We start from the raw sequence: 20,068 nt of genomic DNA, 5'->3' as shown, positions 1-20,068 counted from the left end.
AATCATGTAAGATGATTTCCCCAAAATCACAAAGGAGAAGTAAATAACAATTAAATAAGTGAAGAGAACCCCAAATAGGATAGACAACCCCCCCCAAGAAAAAGAAAAACAGTGTAACATATTGTACTAAGACCCTCCAACTTCAAGGAAAAGAAAGAATCCCAAGGGCAACTAGAGTAAAAAGAACAATAACCTACAAAGAGGAAAAGATAAAAATAAGTTCCAATTTCTCAGCAGAAATTATACAGCCAAGAAGACAACGGAGTGCAATATATGAAATTCTGAAAGAAAAAAACCCTGCCAAACAAGAATCCTATATCCAGCAAAATTTTCCCTCAAATATGAGAGAGAGTTCAAGGGATTTGCAAACAAGGAAAACCTAGAAGAATTCAAAAACAAGGCCAATATTAAAAAATAGATTAAATGGATCACTATGTACATAAAATTAACAAAACACAGCAGACAAGCCTGAGGGCATAACTCGGGACCACAGTACCCAGTAAACAATAAAATGAAAGCAAGATTCTATACAACACAGAAATAGAGGACAAACAAAGACATAAATGAAACCACAAAAAAAGACGTAGAAAAAATACATTAAACACACACAGGCAAAATGACAGTATCACATCTCCATAAGTTAATAATAGCATCTAATGTCAATGGATGAAATGCACCAGTATAAAACAGAGTGTAACACACTGGATTACTAAACAAGACCCAAGTAAAGACCACACAAAGGCAGAAAACTACAGCCCAATGTCCTTCATGAAATATATGCAAAACTCCTCAGCAAAATTCCATCCCTTAGAATCCAATAACATATAAAAAGTTCACCATTTCCAAGTAAGATTCATACCATGGCTGCAAGTATAGTTCAACATTAGAAAAATTATCAAAGTAATCTACCACAGAGCAAAGAATAAGAAGCACTTGAGATTATCAATAAATGCAGAAAAAGAATTTGACCATATTTAATAGCAATTTCTGGTAAAAAAACACTCAGTAAATAGGAATAGAAGTGAAATTCCTCAAAATAATAAAGGTCATATATGAAAATCCAGGAACCAATGTCCCACTCAACTGGAAAAAACTGAAAACATTTTCTTTGAGAACAGAAGCTAGACAAGGGTGCTCCCTTTCAACACTCTTAAACAACATCATGTTGGAAGACTTAGACAGAACCATTAGACAACAGAAAGAAATCAAAGGAATATAATTGAGAAAAGAAGAATTAATACTCTTGCTATTTGTAGATTATATGATTACATATGGAGAAAACCCAAAGGACTCCACAAAAAGATTATTGGAAACAATCGAGGGATTCAGTAAAGTAACAGGATACAAGATTAACAAGCAGAAATCCGTGGAAAACCTAATTACCAATTTCATATGGAGAGGGAAGAGACCCAGGAAAAGGAAATAACTTCTTAAAAATAATAAAGTAGGATACCTCCCATTATCAGTGAGGAGAATATCTAAAAGACATCAAGAGAACAATTTAAAATAACCACATAAAAATTAAGTACTTAGGAATAAACCAGACAGAGGTAGAAAAAGTTCTATGCAAAGAAAAATACAGAATATTATTAAAATAAACTAAAATAAATCTATGCCAATAGAAGAATATCCTGTGTTCATAAACTGGAAAACAATATTGTGAAAATGCCAATACTACCCAAAGCAATCTATGAATACAATACAATTCCAATCTAAATCCCAACTTCATTCTTTAAAGAAATGGAAAACCAATTACCAACTTCATATGGAAAGGGAAGAGACCCAGGAGAAGTAATAACTCCTTAAAAAGAATAAAGTGACCTCCAATTACCCAACCTCAAAACCATGAGGAAATAAATGCTCATGATGACTAACTCTTCAGGAGATGCAAATCAAAACAACAATGATATATCATCTTACACCCACAATGATAGCCCACTTGAAAAAAAAAAAACCCGAGGACAACAAAAGCTGGAGAGGGTGCAGGGAGATATGATCTCATACACTCTTGGTAGGCTTGTAAACATGCACAACCATTGTGGAAAGTGGTATGGCACTACCTAAAACATCTAGGAATAGAAAAGTCATACATATACTCCAAGGAAGTAAGAGGCAGAACATGAACAAACATAATTTTTTGCATATTCATTGCAGCATCGTTCACAATCACAATAAGCTGTAACAGTCCAAATAACCATCAGTAAAAGAATAGATTAAGTACACACACACACACAAAATAAAATACTATGCACCCCTAAAAAAACAACGATGAAACCACAAAACACCTAATGACATGGAGGAATATGGAAATCATTATGCTCAGTGAAGGACAAGTATTGTATGAGTCCGTTACTATAATGATAAACACCAAGACAAAGGCAAGCTTCTGTTCTCAGGTTATGTAATCTTCTAATCTGGTTTCTTAGACAAGGTAGTGAGTATGCCTAACATCCATGAACTTGTCTTGGAGAAGGCAATTACATACCTCCTGATGAATAAGCTGGGTGATGCAACCTACCGTGGGAGAAAACGCTTAACATTATTTATGCAATATTCAAGGGGAAAATACGTTCATTATAATGTTTCTAACTTCACACAATTTGCCTGGTTTCTATCCAGATCTTGGTGACCCAGAACACTTGCTGCTTTAGACTCTTCCCTGTCAAGGTGCACAAAACCCTTCACAGGCCACATCAGAAGGACCTTATTTTGAAACACCAATAGGCATACTGGATTTTGCTTTAAACGCATATTTAGCATAGCTACGGGATTTTAATACTTCCTTGGACTAAGAGATAAATTCTTTAGTGTGAGAAGAAGCAAGGTTATGTAACTGGAGGATATTGGATTTTGGTTCTGATTCCTTTCTTTGAGGTTATCCAATGTATGGTGTGTCAAAATAATACATAGTCACTATTTTCATGCTTACTTTATTCTTTTTTAATCATTTTATTAGGGACTCATACAACTCTTATCACAACCCATACATACATCAATTGTGTAAAGCACATTGTACATTCTTTGTCCTCATCATTTTCAAAACATTTGCTCTCCACTTAAGCCCCTGGCACCAGCTCCTCATTTTACCCTCTCTCACCACTCCCCTCTACCTCATGAACCTTTGATAATTTATCAATTATTATTTTTTCATATCTTGTACTGTCAGACATCTCCTCATTTTATTTTCTCATGACCGGTGTTAGTTTAACAGGCATTGTTCTGCCTTTGTGAATGAGTGTTATTAAAATTTTGCTCTATTTCCAGCCCTCACTTTTTGCCTAAATTGTCTCTAGTCACTTAAGTTTTTAATCTGTAGAAGTCAATAATGTACTTGGTCTAAAAAACTGGCCTATACTTGTATAATTTCCTTTTCTCTACAATGTTCTAAATTCTATACCACTAGCTAAACTACTGAACAGAATTACTTTGGGCCATGGGAATTATTTATAAAAGTCCTCCAATAAAATGATAATGCTGCTACTAAACTGAACCAGGGACATATATAAACCACAGATATGTGAATGGACTTTGGACTCACACTTACTCCTAGCCTTAATCTATGAATAATTCTTTTGTATGATATGGCCCTACTCAATATTCACTCTCCTGGTGAGATCACTGATGATATGGGTCCTGTAGCAAAGTATGGTGAAGAAATAAGAGCATGCCCAGCTATCAGAAAGAATAGTGTCTGGCAATAAAATAAATTTAAAAAGCATAGTGTCTGGGATCACAAAGACTTGTCTTAAAACAAGTAAGGTATCAACTAAATCCATACAGAAGAAATACACAAGGAAAATTCCTCTTTTATCCATAGCTTTCTACAAACCAGGTGTTCACAATTTAAGCTCTGATACTATTCACCACTTCAGATTTGTATTATATTATTTATAGTCCTTGAATCACAAAGGTTGGTGTGCTTCTTCTATGTGGACTTAGTTAACCCCTCACTTAGATGGCTGCTTATTTAAAGACAAGCCTTTAAAGCCCCAGATGATATTCCTTGTAATATTGACCACACTTTGGAGTAGCACCTATACATTAAGTGATCTCTTCATGAAAGTGAGCATGGAGCAGGTCCATGTCATAAAAACCAGTTGTTCTTAAATTTGGGCTAGAATTAAATGTGAACCCCAAATCAATTCATAACCCTATGGTTTACAAATGTCTCTTGTTCACTTTAGAGAGATCATTATCATTTATGATTGAAAACATTATAAATCATCCCTCTTGGACATTAAGTAATTCTATTAATAGTGTCATTAATTTAGTCAATGGCACAGAGTTTAAAGCATTGTTGAGAAAAGGAACTTATACGAGGATAGGCGAGCTTCCGATAGAAAAAATAAATTGTTGATGTGAACAGATTAAACTCTTAAGTGACTGGACACTTTACTCAAAAAATCAGAGCAGGTGATAAGGCAGAACTTTCAATAACACTCATTCAAAAAAACAGATTCATGGCTAATAGATTAATATATGTCATAAGAAAGTAAGGAGACATTAAAATAGTAAATATTTTGTGACCTGGGCCTCCATTCATTGGGAACTCTCAAAACAAGAGAGCTGAACTCAAGTCCAACAGCTACCTTAGGAATAATAGCCATCTGTTTCTTCTCACACGATGGCACTGCAGCTTTAAGTATGAAGGAATATAGCGTTTCCTTTAATTTGCTACAGATGAGTTTGAGGTAAAAACCTAGATAACCTAGTGGGGTTTCCACGATAAATTTTTTTAGTGTGGACTATGAAGAATGATATGTGCCACAAAAGGACAGAGTCTACAGTCTCAGTAGATTGGGTCAACAAGGTATGAATAGAAACAAGGTGAAAGATATTCAATTGGACTTTAGGTTATGGATGACAGTGGGAGCCCAAGATTCATTGGTGGAACTATATAGTAAATAAACGTCTAGTGAACTCCCTCTATCCACAATTGAGGGACAGCAGGAAAGTTGTCTTTAAACAGAGTGTATTGATAAGTTTAACAGTTCAAACTTGTCAGTAGATTTCCTTAGGATACATAACCTACAGAGTAAGCAAGTGGAATAAGGGTTTGGGGGGAGTAGGTCACTGAGGTGGCAGCAAGATGAAGACGTGGTGTTGCCAAGGGATCCATATAAAAAAAGAATGATTGGAAACTGATTGTGGTAGCAAATGTACAGTTCTGCTATCCGTAATTAAAATATGAAATGATTTGATATACCGTATATACTCATGTATATGTCGAGTTTTTTAACACAAAAAATGTGCTGAAAAACTGGGGTTCAGCTTATATATGGGTCAGTGGTACCCCAGCAAGGTGTAATATCTCACTGTTCCCCCGCCCTTAGGTAATGGGATGAGCGCCCATTATCTAGGGGGTGATTGCCGTTTCTCTGCTGTTCATTCAAACCCCTCTAACACTGCAGGGCTTTGAAAATTTGTTTACTCATATCTAACCAAATAGAGTCACCCTATGACGTGGATGGCTCCAATTCGCAGAAGCACCCGTAGTGATTCACTTATGCAGGCAGGTGAACTGGTAAGGATGTGTCTGTGGCTGCGCTCCCTCTCTTCCCTCTGGTCTCTGTGTTAATTCACATCCTGCATCCCCCTCCCGCACGGACTCCCCCCTTCCTCCCGGCTAATACGCCATGGGGAGCATAACCATGAAAATTCTTTTTCAAAGTCTTGATTTTTTTTATCCTATTAAAAATGGATACTCTTAATCCAAACTAAAACACCGGTCATATGAGGCTGGTTTCAAAATGAAGGCAGTGTCAAGAGCAGAAGAGAGCAATAACAGTATTGCAAGTAGGGAATTCTGTGTTGACTGCCGAAAAGCAAGTGAGGGAGTGGCAGAAAATGAAGGCTGACTTGGGACAGATTCCAAAAGCGAAAAAAGCTCATAGTGGTTTAACGTCTTTTTATAGGGCTCTAGAGAGTGAATTGCATAAATGGGTTATGGAGTGTCCTCAAAATGGTTGCTGCGTAACACGCATGGGGATCCGCATACGTGCTCTACAAATGGCTAAGGATGACAAATATAAAGCACCAGGCATTGAAAAATTTGCTGCATCAGCAGGATGGTGTACCCACTTGGTGAATAGGTTTGGCCTATGTTTGAGGCAATGAACACAGATTTCCCAGAAATTGCCACAAGACCTTGAAGAAAAAAATATACCATTCCATTCATTTATTATAAAACAAAGAAGGATTTATAATTATGACCTGGCAGATATTGGGAATATGGATGAAACTGCCATGACTTTTGATCTTCCAAGCAACAGAACTGTGGCAAGTTTAGGAGAAAAATCCATTTTTCTCAAATCTACAGGAAATGAAAAAAAAAAACCACTTTACTGTTGTTCTATCATGTTTGGCTAATGGAACTAAGCTGCGTCCTGTCATTATTTTTCAAAGAAAGACCTTGCCTAAAAAGATCATTTTCCCACGACGAATTACTGTGCATGCACATGTTAAAGGTTGGATGGATGAACACAGAACAAAAAAAGACTGGACGAAATTTGCAACTGGCAACCAGGAGCAGCCTTAAAGAAAAAGCCATCATTACTTGTTTGGGATATGTTCAGAGCCCACCTATTGGATGACATAAAAAAAATTGGTAAAATCTAGTAAAGTTACTTTAGCCATTATTCCAGGTGGACCTACATCTGTACGGCAGCCTCTGGGTGTATCTTTGAATAAGCCTTTTAAAGACCATGTGCGAAGGATGTGGCATGAATGGATGTCATCTGGTCAAGCCCGACTAACAAAAGGAGGAAATCTCATGAAGCCTGACATAGAGTTAATAGCAAAGTGGGTTCAAGATGTATGGGAAGACATTCCAGAAGACATGGTGTGACGTGCCTTCCAGAAATTTAGTATTAGTAATGCTATGGATGGCAGTGAAGACTGCGCTTTGTATGAAAATGACAGCAGTGATGGTGATGATGGCGATCTCAGTGAGGACAGCGTCTATGATGACCTCACAGCTGAAGCTTTACATTGGGATACGGATGATGATGAGGAATCCAGTTTTTAAGAATTTTAACTCTTTACATTTTAGCTTGGTTGCTGATTGAGCTCAGGGAATAGTACTCTTAAGGTATCATTGTTGATACCTTGTTGTTTTTGTTGAACCTATTTTCCACTTACTGTGCTGGTTTACTAATGTTAAATGACTTGTTGTCCTTTTATTTACATTTTTTATTTTAAATAAATATTTAAATGCATTACCCCACTGATTTCTCGATAGGCTTATACTCGAGTCAATCAGTTTTTCTGGTTTCCCAGGTAATAATTAGATACCTCGGTTCATACTCAGGTCGGCTTATATTCGAGTATATATGGTATGTATTAAGCCCAATTAATAAAAATATAACTTCAAATGTATAAAATAATTTTTTGCAGATATTATATTCCCCAGAATTGGAAAAAAACTGTTCAATTATTAACATAGTACCTATATAGGAGATAGTATATATTCATGGGTGCTAGGTAGCTTTTCAATCTCATTGTTTGGGAGACTAGAATAAAGATTACATGACCAGAGATCAGAAGCAGCTATCTTGGTGTTTATCCTTATAATATAATTCATCAATATTTGTCTTTCTGTGATTGCTTAACTTCACTGAGCATAACGTTTTCTAGGTCAAACTATATAATGAGGTGTTTCATGGTTTCATCACTGTTTTTTAGGGATGCATTGTATTTTATTGTGTGTATGTACCAGAGTTCTTTATCCATTCATCTACTCGTGGGCATTTAGGTTTTTTCTAACTTCTGGCTACTGTGCTGCTATGAACATGGTATTGCTTAATTATTAATTATATGGTATTTCTACACCCAGTTGTTTTAGGTAGCACTTTATCACGTTCCACAATGGTTGTGCATATTTACAGTTCCAATCTCTCTGCACCCTCTCTGTGGCAGTTATATAATCTCATGTCAACTTCAGGATATTGAGTGAAAGGGTGGAGTCTAGCCTGTCATTCAGGCCACAGCCGGATGATGCCTTCTTGTGGGCATGGCCTTCTTACAAGTATTCTGGAAACTTCCTCTCTCTCTCTGCTTCACCTTCCTGGTGAGGAGACACCCAGGAGCTGGAGGAGCCATGTGGAAATCCGTCCACTGCCACTTGATACACAAAACTTTCCACCCACTGGTCTGTGATCTTCCTGCATTCGACATCATTGCATGTGCTGCATGAATCTGAGAGGAGATGGGCTAAAATGAAGCGGGTCCAGGCCCCACTTCTCTGCAAGTCCCTGGAAGTCAGCAGCAGATGGTGCCAGATAAGATAGCCAGTGAAACCAGATGCTCTGGATTCAAAGAAAGCCACAAGGAGTCCACAAACATTTCTCAGAGTGTCCAGACCCCATATGCTAATTACCACACGTTCCACTGCCCCTTTAAAATCCCTCCCTGGCTGCTGAGCACCACTTCCCTGACCTGTTGGCCTAGATCAGGGAACCTCATCTGGGAGCTCCCTCACCTAAATAAAGCTATTTCTGTTTTTGCTCTCCCTTGTCCTGTCAGTTTCCTCTGTCTGTCTCTGTCTGCCTCAGTCTCACCTTTACAAGAGGAATTTATGGACTAGTATAGGATATATGGACTAATATTGAACTTATGGATTTGATCTGGGATGCATTCTCAATATATATAAAAGCTGTTTGATATAAAGCTCTTTTTATACATATGTTAATGTCCCTGGATTTCTCTAGTCAATCAGGCCTAACATACTTTTCTATTTGTTGTCTGTTTTGTTTTTAATTGGGTATTGTTATGGGTGTAAAGTAATATTTCATTGCTGATTCGATTTACATTTCCGGATGGCTAATGATTGTGAGAATTTCTTCTTGATTTTTAGTCATTCAATTATTCTTCCATGGTGAGTCATCTTATCATGGTGGTTTAGTGGTTACTCATTGAATTGTGATCCATATGGTCAATAGTTCAAAATCACCAGCAACCCTGCAGGAGAAAGATTGGACTTTTTTACTCCCATTTACAGTCTTGGAAACTCACAGGGAGTTTCTATGAGTCAATATTTACTCTATGACAGTGAAAGAGCTAGTCCTTTGCTCACCTTTTAATTGGATTACTGTTTTCCTCTTATTGTGGTAATACAGGATTCCATTGGTTTAGTAATTATTCACTTATTTGTTGTTTAATTGTCAGACTTTTTTTCTGAATCAATCTTTTCATTTAATCTTTTGATGTGCATAAGTGTCTTATTTTTAAAGGTTATAGTCATCTATTTTTTTATCCCACTGTGTTTGCTTCCTTTATTGTATTTGGTAGTCCTGTGTACCCTGCAATAGGGCCATTAATTTTTCCCTATTTTCTCATTGATGACATAACGGTCCCAGGCTGAATTGACTACTGTGGCTGTGTATTATGTTTTGATGTTGGTTAGTGCAAAGCTTCCTACTTCTTTCTCCTTTTGAAAAGTCTTTTACTTACCCTGTGCCTCTACCTTCATATAAAGTTGGTAATTATTATTTTTTAATTTTTTGAAGGCATGAATTTTGCATATGGATCCAAATTACATTGATTGGTAGAGGGAGAACAATATACCAAATTAGTTGAATGTTTTAGGTAGTATTGACATTTTCAATATCATCTTGCTATCCATTAACATGACATATTTTTCCATTTATGTATGAGTAAGTCTCTTCTGAATTTTTGTACTATTGTCCTGAAGTTTTCTTTTCATGGGTCTTATTTCTTTAGATACAAATATTCCTAGGTTTTTCATCTTTTGCATTGCTATTATACGTGGTGCTTTTGTTGTTGTGCTTGTTCAGGACTCTCCTTTCTGGTATATAGGAATCCAATTGATGTCTTCTTGTTAATTTTGAAGCCTGTAATTTTACTAAATCTCTCTGTTCTCCCCAACAGTCTCTCGTGGACTCTTTGATGTTCTCTCTATATAAAATCATATTGTATGGAAACAGAGCTTCACTTCTTCTTTGCCTAATTGTATTTCCTTGATTCATTTTTGTTGTTGAATGGTTCTGGCTAAGACTTCCAGCATGATGTTTTATAACAGTGGTGATACCTTTATCACCATTTTTCAGTTCCCATTTTCAGGAGAAGTGTTTTTAATTTTTCCCATTAATTGTGATATTGGCTGTTGGATTTTCAGGTACGGTCTCTATTATGTTGAGGAATTCTTCTATTTCAATTTTATTAAATATTTTTTATTAGAAATAGAATAAGCATACTGTCATATGCATATTATGCATCTATTGATAGGACTATGTGGCTATTTTTTGTCTTGTTTATGTGTTGTTAAATCATCCTTGCATCCTTAGTATGATTCCCACTTCTCCAAACCAAACCAAACTCACTGCCATTGGGTCAATGCTGACTCATAGCAACCACCTGTGAGATTCTGAGACTAGCTGTTTACAGGAGTAGAAAGTCCAGTCTTTCTCCTGAGGAGTTGCTGGTGGTTTTTAACTGCAGACCATGCAGATTGCAGACTATGCAGATAGCAGCCTAACATATAACCACTGCACTATCAGGGCTTCCACTGACATGATTCCCACTTCTTCATGATCAATTATATATATATATTTATATGTTGTATGCTGTTGGATTCTATTATCAGGAAGTTTGTTGAGAATTTTTGAATCTATATTCAAGAAGGATATTAGCCTGAGGTTTTCTATCTCTGTGTGGTTTTTGCTTAGTTTTAGTGTCAGGGTTGTGCCCACTTCAGAGAATGAGTTTGATGTCCCTTGCTATATTTTATGGAATAATTTATGTAGAATTGGTGATGAGTCTTCACTGAATATTTGGTATTTGGTTCTTTTTTTCATTAAAAAATAATTTTATCGGGGGCTCATATAATTCTTATCAGAATCCATACATCCATCCATTGTGTCAAGCGCATATGTGCATTTATTGCCATCTCCACCCTGCACTCATCCACATTTACAAAGATATGATTATTTTTGTTCCTTGATGCTTGATACCTGATCCTTTTTTGACAACTCGTGGTCAGACAGGCTGGTGTGTTCCTTCCATGTGGGTGTTGATACTTCTTTTGATAGCCAGGCACCACCAGCTTTCTTCACCACATTTGCTTATGCACACGTTAGTTTTCAGTGATCGTATCAGGAAGGTGGGCACCCACTGATATGATTTTTCCTTCTTTGATATCTGATAACTGATCCCTTCTACATCTCGTGGTCAGACAGGCTAGTGTGATCCTTCCATGTGGGCGTTGATACTTCTCAGCTAGATGGCCGCTTGTTTATCTTCAAGCCTTTAAGACCCTAGACGCTATATCTTTTGATAGCCGGGCACCATCAGCTTTCTTCACCACATTTGCTTATGCACACATTTTCCTTCAGTAATCATGTCGGGAAGGCGTGCATCCTAGAATGCAAATTTAATAGAACAAAGTGTTCTTGCATTGAGTAAGTGTTTGAGTGGAGGCCCAATGTCCATCTGCTGCCTTCATACTAACCTATAAGTATATGCACATAGATCTTTTCCCACACACTCATATAAATATATTTACATATGTACATTCCAGTCTTTAGACCTCTGTAATACCCTTTGTAACCTAGTTCTTTTCTCTATTTCCTTTTACTTTCCTCTTGGCTTACTTCATTTAGCATAATTTCCTCCAGCTCTTCACATACAGTAATATGCTTCATGCATTCATCACTGCTTCTTAGCGATGCGTAGTACTCCGTTGTATGTATGTACCACAGTTTTTAATCCATTCGTCTGTTGATGGAAATTTGGGTTGTTTCCAAATCCTTGCAATTGTGAACTGTGCCGCAATGAACATTGGACCACAGATGTCTGGCCGGGTTTTTTTCCTAGTCTCTTCTGGGTATACGCCCAGTAGGGGAATTGCTGGGTCATATGATAACGTAATTTCCATCTGTTTGAGAAATCGCCAGATTGATTTCCATAGTGGCTGTACATACCTACAGGTCCACCTGCAGTGGATGAGAGTTCCTATCTCACCACAGGCCCTCTAACACTTGTTGCTTTCTGATTTTTTTAATTGGGCTACCGTTGAGGGTGTTAGGTGGTACCTCATTGTTGTTTTGATTTGCATTTCTCTTATGGCTAAAGATCAGGAGCATTTTCTCATATGTTTGTTGACCATACGGATTTCAGATTCTGTGAAACTTCTGTTCAGGTCATTTGCCCAACTCCTCAGTGGGCAATTAGTTTTTCTCTTATTGTAAGCTTGCAAAGTATTGTAGATTTTAGTAATAAGACCTTTGATGTGTCATTGCTAAAGATGTATCAAGTTGGTGGACTCTCTTATTACTCTCTTGGTGAATTCTTTCGATGTACACAGGATTCTTATCTTCACGATATACCACTTGTCTATTTGTGACTCCTCTGTATTTGTATCATTTTCTATTTCTGATAGCCTATGTATTCCCTCTGCCAAAGTTCTTAGGTTTGTCCCAATTCCCTCATTAATGATCCTAATTGTTTGGGGTTTTATCTCAAAGTCTGTGATCCACCTTGAGTTTATTTTTGTGCATGGAGTAAGGTAAGGGTCTTGCTTCATTTTTCTGCATGTAGATATCCATTTTTTTCCATCACCATTTATTGAAGATGGTATCTGCTTCCCATTTAATATTTTTGGGCCCTTATCAAAAATCGGTTGCCTGTATGCTGATGTTTTTATTTCTGGGTCTTCAGCTCTTTTCCGTTAGTTTGAATATCTGTCATTATGTCAGTACCACACTGTTTTGACTACTGTGGCCGTATAGTACGTGCTAAAATCAGGTAGAGAAAGCCCTCCCATTTTGTCCTTCTTCTTGAGGAGTTCTCTGCTAATTCTGTGTTTCTTCCACCTCCATATGAAGTTGGTAATCTGTTTTTCCAAATCTTTGAAGAAGGATGGTGGTATTCATATCGGGATAGCATTGAACTTATATAGTGCCTTGGGCAGAACTGACATCTTTACTATATTCAGTTTGCCAATCCATGAGCAAGGGATATTCTTCCATTTGTGGAGGTCATTCTTAATTTCTTGAAGGTAGTGTTTTATAATTTTCCTCATACAAATCTTTCATTTTTTAAAGTCAGGTGTATCCCTAGGATTTCAATTTCTGCTTGGTTATTATAAAGGGTACTACATTTTTAATTGTCTCTTCTGTGGTCTTGTCTGATGTGTAGAGCAGTCCAATAGACTTCTGTTTGTTGATTTTGCATCCTGCCATTCTGCCATATTCCTCTGTTGCTTCCAACACTCCGCTTGTAAAGTTTAAGGGATCTTCAATATATAGAATCATATGTCTGCCAATAATGATAATCTTGCTTCTTCCTTCCCCAGATGAAAACACTTAATATCTTTCCTTTGTCTTATGTTGTTAACTAGGACCTCCAGTAAGATGTTAAATAGGAGTGGGGACAAAGGGCATCCTTGTCTGGTCCCCTTTTTCAGTGGAAGTGTTTTCATCTTTTCTCCATTAACTACCACATTAGCTGTTGGTTTTTCATATATGGCTTGTATAATATTGAGGAATTTTCCTTCTATTCCTATCTCCTTAAGTGTCATAAACAGTAATGCGTGTTGGATGTTGTCAAATGCTTTTTCCTTGTTTATCGATATTATCATGTCATTCTTATCATTTTTCTTGCCAATGTGGTGAATAATGCTGATGGTCTTTCGTATGTTGAACCATCCCTACATCCCTGGTATGAATCCCACTTGGTCATGGTGAATTATTTTTTAATATGCATTTGTATTCTATTGGTCAGTATTTTGTTAAGGATTTTTACATCGATGTTCATTAGGGAAATTGGTCTATAGTTCTCAATTTTTGTGGCATCTTTGCCCACTTTAGGTATGAAAGTTATACTAGCTTCATAGAAAGCGTTTGGGAGTTTTCCGTCTTTTTCTATGTTCTGGAAGAATTTGTATATGTTTGATGTCAGTTCTTCCCTGATTGCTTGGTAGAATTCTCCTGTGAAGCCATCTGGCCCAGGGGTTATTTTTGGTTGGTAATCCCTTGATTACGTTGTCTATCCGTTGGTATAGGTCTCTTGAGGTTGTTGATATCCATCTGGGATAGTCTAGAGAAGGATTGTGTTTCCAAATATTTATCCATGTCTTCCAAATTGTTGAATTCATTAGAATATAGACCTTCATAGTACTGTATAATTATCCTTTTGATTTCATTGGGGTCTGTTGTAATGTTCCCTATTTCACCCCTCATCCTTGGAAATGTTGTTTGTTCCTTCCTTTCTTTGGTTAGGTTTGCCAGAGATCTATCAATTCTGGTAATTCTTTCAAAGAACCAACTTTTAGTGGCATATTTTTTCCATAGTTTTCTTGTTTTCCCTCTCCTGTATCTTGGCTCTTATTTTTATTATATGTATCTTTTGCTATTCATACGGTTGTTCTGTTGACTCTGCTCTAATTGGTGTAAGTTTTGAGATAGCATATCATCCATGAGACTCTTCTTTTTTAATGTGTGCATTTATTGCTATCAGCCTTCCTCTGATAAATGCCTTTGTTGCATCCCACAGGTTTTGGTACGTCGTATTTTCGTTCTCATTGGTATCTAGAAACTTCCTAATTTCATCTCTGATCTGGGTCAATACCCACTCCATTTGTAATAGGAAATTGTTCATCCTCCAATTGTTTACCCTAGATTTCTTCACTGTCCTTCTGTTAATTTCCAACTTTATGACACAATGATAGGAGAGAGATGTCTGTATAATCTCTATATGCTTGAATTTACTCCAGTTCTACTTGTGTCCCAGCATGCGTTCTATTTTCAAATATGTGCAATGTGGGCTTGAAAATAATGTGAATTTTTTTTGCATGTGAGTGGAAAGCTCTGAAAGTATCTGTCAAGTCATCCAATTGTGCTATTTAGATCTGTAGACTCCTTGTTGAGTGTCTTTCCCAATGATCTGTCTTTATCAGAGTGTGGTGTATTAAAGTCACCAACTATAATTGTTGAGCCTGTGATCTCTTTTTTCATCTTTTGGAGTGTTTGATTTATGAGTTTTGCAGGTCTCTCCTTAGGTGCATATATGTTTATTATGCTCACTGGTTCTTGGTCTATTGTTCCCTTGAGCATTATATAGTACCCTTCCTTGTCTATTGTTATGGCCTGTACCTTGAGGTCAATTTGGTCAGATATTAAGATCACTACCCCTGCATTTTTTTGCATTACCATTTGCTTGGTATAATTTTGTCCAGCCTTTAATTCTCAACCTGTTTTTTGTGTAAGCTTGAGATGAATCTCCTGGAGGCAGCAGATCGATGGGTTATGTTTCCTGAGCCAATCTGTTAGCCTCTGCCTTTTAATGCCTGGGTCCAGGCCATTGATATTCAGTGTTATTATATCCATCTGTGGACTCTGTGATGTCATCTTGTAACTTTTATGTTGGATATTTTCCTATCTACCTATCTTATCCACTTGTTTTGTGTGTGTGGTTTATGTTTGCCTTCTTTCCACTATTGAGCTGATGCTATCCTGAGGGCTGTTTCCTCTTTGTCGATCTATTGCCCTCGGTGAGCGTTGATCTTCTGCCCATACTGGATTGATAAGGATCTTTTGTAGGGTTGGGTTTCTTTTTATGTATCTTTTGAGGTTGTCCCTGTTTGTGAAGACTCTTACTTCTCCATCTATCTTAATAGGTAATTTGGCTGGGTAAAGTATTATTGGGTTTGCATTGTGTTCCTTCACGTTTTGGAACATGTTATTCCATTCCCTCCTCTTCTTCATTGTTTCCACCGATAAAGCTGAAAATACTCTTATTGGAGTATCTTGATACGTGACTGTTTGCTTTTCCATACCTGCTTTTATGCAGATTTTCCACATAGTTGGATAATTTGACAATTATATGTCTTGGTGACTTCTTGGGATTCAGTCTGGCTGGTGTTCTTTCAGCCTCTTGAATGGTTGCCTGATTTTCATTTATTAAGCTGAGGAAGTATTCCTCTAATAATTCCCTTGCTATTTCACTGTTGTATCTTGTTCTGGTAGTCCAATTATTCTAATACTGTTACTTTTCACAGGGTCAGACATAGCTCTCAGGTTTTCTTCAGCTTCTTTGACTGTATTATTTGACTTCTTTTCCCTTTTGCTTGGGTCTGCTTGGTTATCCTCTAGGTCGCTGGTGTGATTCTCTGCCTCCTCAAGCCTATTGGCAAGGTCTGTCAATTTGTCACTGGATTTTGTTATTTCATCCCTTAACTCTTGTATTTCCCTTTGGTGTGTTGCCTTTATCACCTCTATCATTTCATCTTTTTAATTCATTGCTTCCCTCATATCCTTAATGACTTCAAGCAGCATTTTGAAAATTTCTTTTTGTGGCAAGTCAATATCTGCCTCGTCAATGCCCATCATTAGGTTCATGACTTCCTCTGATATTGTCTTCTGTTTCTCCTGCTTTTTCGTTGAAGCTGTTAGAACTGGTTACTGTTTATGTGTTGTTTTAGAGGAGCCTGGAGCCATCTTCCTGAGTTGAAGGCCCCGGGCTCTCTCTTGGGGGATTTGTATGAGTAATTCTATGAACTACCTGCCGGTAGCTGTACTGAGGATTCAGGCTATCACTATATATTCCTGTGGTTTCACTATTTTCCTAACCGTCCAGTATTTTGCTACTTGGAATGTGTGCTAGATATTCCTCTCATTTGACACTGGTCGGGTTGTTGTGGGCTCACAAGGGTGTCGCTTCTCTGTCCAGTCTCTAAGTAGGCTTCACAGTTCTTGGAACACCTCGGCTGTCCTGTGGTGTTTTCTCTGCAACTGTAGTGCTGAGGAGGGCGTGCGGTCATGCCCTCCTTGTTGTAGAGCTCTGTAGCTGGCAGGGGAATTATTGTAGACAGAGAGATCGCCTTGGAGGTTGGATAGATGTTCCCAAAGTAGCGTGAAGCCCCACAAGTGGTGGTCAGGCGTTTCCCCCAGTCACTTGTAGGGCCTCAGGATTTAGGCTGGGTACACCCCCACATTTTTACAGGAGAACACCCTGCTGCTTGGTGTGTGGAAGAGGACCTGTGTGAATTCTCCAGCTGCTTGCCAAGCCAATACATGCGGGTGGGAGCTCCCCTTGTTGGGCCTTCAGTGTTGCCCTTGGCAGAGGGTAGTGGCCTGGAGGCCACTATTGGCTTGTGACAGGAAAGAGACTGAAAGGGGCGGAAAAAGAGAGAAAGATGAAGACACAGATTGGAGCAGTAATGACAAGCAAACTGACACCCACTCACACACACACAACTAAAATGCACAGAGTAAACAAAGGTGAAAACATTTTTAAAAAGAATATATAACAACTGAAAAGGAGAACTAAGCCTGCTAAGGCTGGGTTGGAAGAGAAAAGAAGAAAACGTGAAAAAGAACACACAGAAAAATAAAAAGAGAAGGGAAAAGGAAGGTGAAGGAGAATTTTAAAAATAGTTAAAGAAATAGCTGACCCCGTGCTGTGCTGTGTGTAGCACTGACTCATCCTGTGTGCAGCACTGTCTTAGGGGTCAGGCTTCCCACTTGAAGGACAGGGTTGTCCTAGGCAGAGTATAGGGTTCTGGGAATCAGCAGTGGCATGTGAAAGGAAGGAGAGGGAACAGAGAGAATCAAACAAACAGATAGAGAAGCGAAGAGAACAAAGACAGAAAGAGGAAAGCAAAAAAAAGGGAATAAAGAGAAAGAAGAGGGGGGAGCCCAACTGTGTTCACTAATATTGGCTGTGATGGTAAAGAGAGAGGGGAGAGAGAAGGAGGAAATAAAGAATAAAGGAATAGGTGATCCCTGGTTGCTTGAATGTAGGGCCAGAGGGGTTTAGACCCTGCCCCATAATGGCAAGTTAGTGTGCCCTTTTAATGCAGGGAAACAGTAGAGCTGAGCAGAATTTCCCTAGTTGACAAGATCACCTTAGAGGTCTGACAGAGGTTTTCTCAGCAGCACAGCATGGTGTAGATCTTTGACCCAACTGCCTTGTGTGTTGTACAGCACTTCCACGCAGGGCAGGCTGGAGTTCCTCCTGCTATTTGGGTTGATTTAACCTTAGCGGAGCAGATGGTAGTGACCTGGAAGCCAGTAGTGGCATATAATAGGAGAGAGGGGAAGAGAGAGGAGAAAGAGGGAAAAAAGAAAAAAGAGGGAAAAAGAAGAAAGAGAAAAAAAGGCAACACGAACCTGAGCTCATCTAGTGAATAGATAGAGAAGAAATAGAAATAGATAGAAAAGAAATAGGTACGGAGATAACTGAGACATGATCACTTGTCCATGAGACTGGAGGAGTTCCAACTATTCCTCAAGGTAGCAGGGTGTACCCATTTGATGTAGGGTTCCACAAATGCTATGTGGGATTACTTGAAAGGCAAGATCGCACCTGTGGCCAGGTGTCAGTTGAGTGCTAGAGTTTGCTGGTGTACCTGGTTTGTGTTGTATGTAGCACATCAGCACGCGCAGTGGGAGGGGCTGGGGTTTTCCCACAGCCCTGTATAGAGCCCCAGGACAGGCACGCCCTCCCCAGCTATGTGTAGAATCACTGAGAGGGGAGCTGGGCTTATTGTCCTACCTAGTCTGTTGATGGTTACTAGATCAGAGGATTTTAATTTTTTATTTATTTTTTTATTAGGAGCTCATGCAACTCTTATCACAATCCATACATATACATACATCAATTGTATAAAGCACATCTGTACATTCTTTGCTCTAATTATTTTCAAATCATTTGCTCTCCACTAAAGCCCTTTGCATCAGGTCCTCTTTTTTCCCCTCCCTCCCCGCTCTCCCACCCTTATGAGCCCTTGATAATTTATAAATTATTATTTTGTCATATCTTGCCTTATCTGGCATCTCCCTTCACCCCCTTTTCTGTTGTCTGTTCCCCAGGGAGGATGTCACATGTAGATACTTGTAATCAGTTTCCCCTTCCCAACCCACTCACTCTCTACACTCCCAGTATTGCCCCTCACACCCCTGGTCCTGAAGGTACCATCTACCCTGAATTCCCTGTGCTTCCACCTCCTATAAGCACCAGTGCACAACCTCTGCTCTATGCAGACTAGCAAGGTAGAATTCGAACCATGGTAGTGGGTGACGGGGGTGGGGGAGGAGGAAGCATTTAGGAACTGGAGGAAAGCTGTATTCTTCATCAGCTCTACATCACACCCTGACTGGCTCATCTCCTCCTCTAGACCCCGCTGTGAGGGGATCTCCATTGGCCGAAAAATGGGCTTTCGGTCTCCACTGGACTTCCCCTTCATTCACTATGGTAAGTTTTTTTTTTTTTTTTTAATGATGCCTTATACCTGATCCCTTTGACACCTTGTGATTGCACAGGCTGGTGTGCTTCTTCCATGTGGGCTTTGTTGCTTCTGAGCTAAATGGCCGCTTGTTCACCTTCAAGTCTTTAAGACTCTAGACACTATCTCTTTTGATAGCCAGGCACCATCAGCTTTCTTTGCCACATTTGCTTATGCACCCGTTTGTCCTTGGCGATCATATCATGGAGGTGTGCAGCGAATGATATAATTTTTTGTTCTTTGATGCCTGATAACTGATCCCTTTGGAACCACGTGATCACACAGGCTGGTGTGTTATTCCATGTGGGCTTTGTTGCTTCTGAGCTAGATGACCGCTTGCTTATCTTCAAGCCTTTAAGACCCCAGACGCTATATCTTTTGATAGCCGGGCACCATCAGCTTTTTCACCACATTTACTTGTTCACTCGCTTTGGCTTCAGCAGTTGTATCGGGAGGGTTAGCATCATAGAGTGTCAATTTAATAGAAGAAAGTATTCATGCGTTGAGGGAGTGCTCGAGTAGAGGCCCAAGGTCCCTCTGCCACCTTAATACTAAACCTATAAATATAGACACAACCTATTTCCCCATCCTCATATATATATTTGCATGTACATGTCTTTGTCTAGACCCCTATAAATGCCCTTTGCCTCACAGCTCTTTCCTCTATTTCCCTTGACTTTCCTCCTGCCCCACTATCATGCTCCATCCCCACCTGGGTTATAGCTATACCTCTTCTTTACATTACCTTACCCTTGGTCATTCCCTACCAGGCCTGTCACTCCCCCTTCATCACCAATTTGGATCCCATGTTGTTCCCTTGTCCCT

This window comes from Tenrec ecaudatus, chromosome X (assembly GCF_050624435.1).
Source record: "Tenrec ecaudatus isolate mTenEca1 chromosome X, mTenEca1.hap1, whole genome shotgun sequence".
Classification (NCBI taxonomy): Eukaryota; Metazoa; Chordata; class Mammalia; order Afrosoricida; family Tenrecidae; genus Tenrec; species Tenrec ecaudatus.
This window is presented reverse-complemented; position numbering follows the sequence as displayed.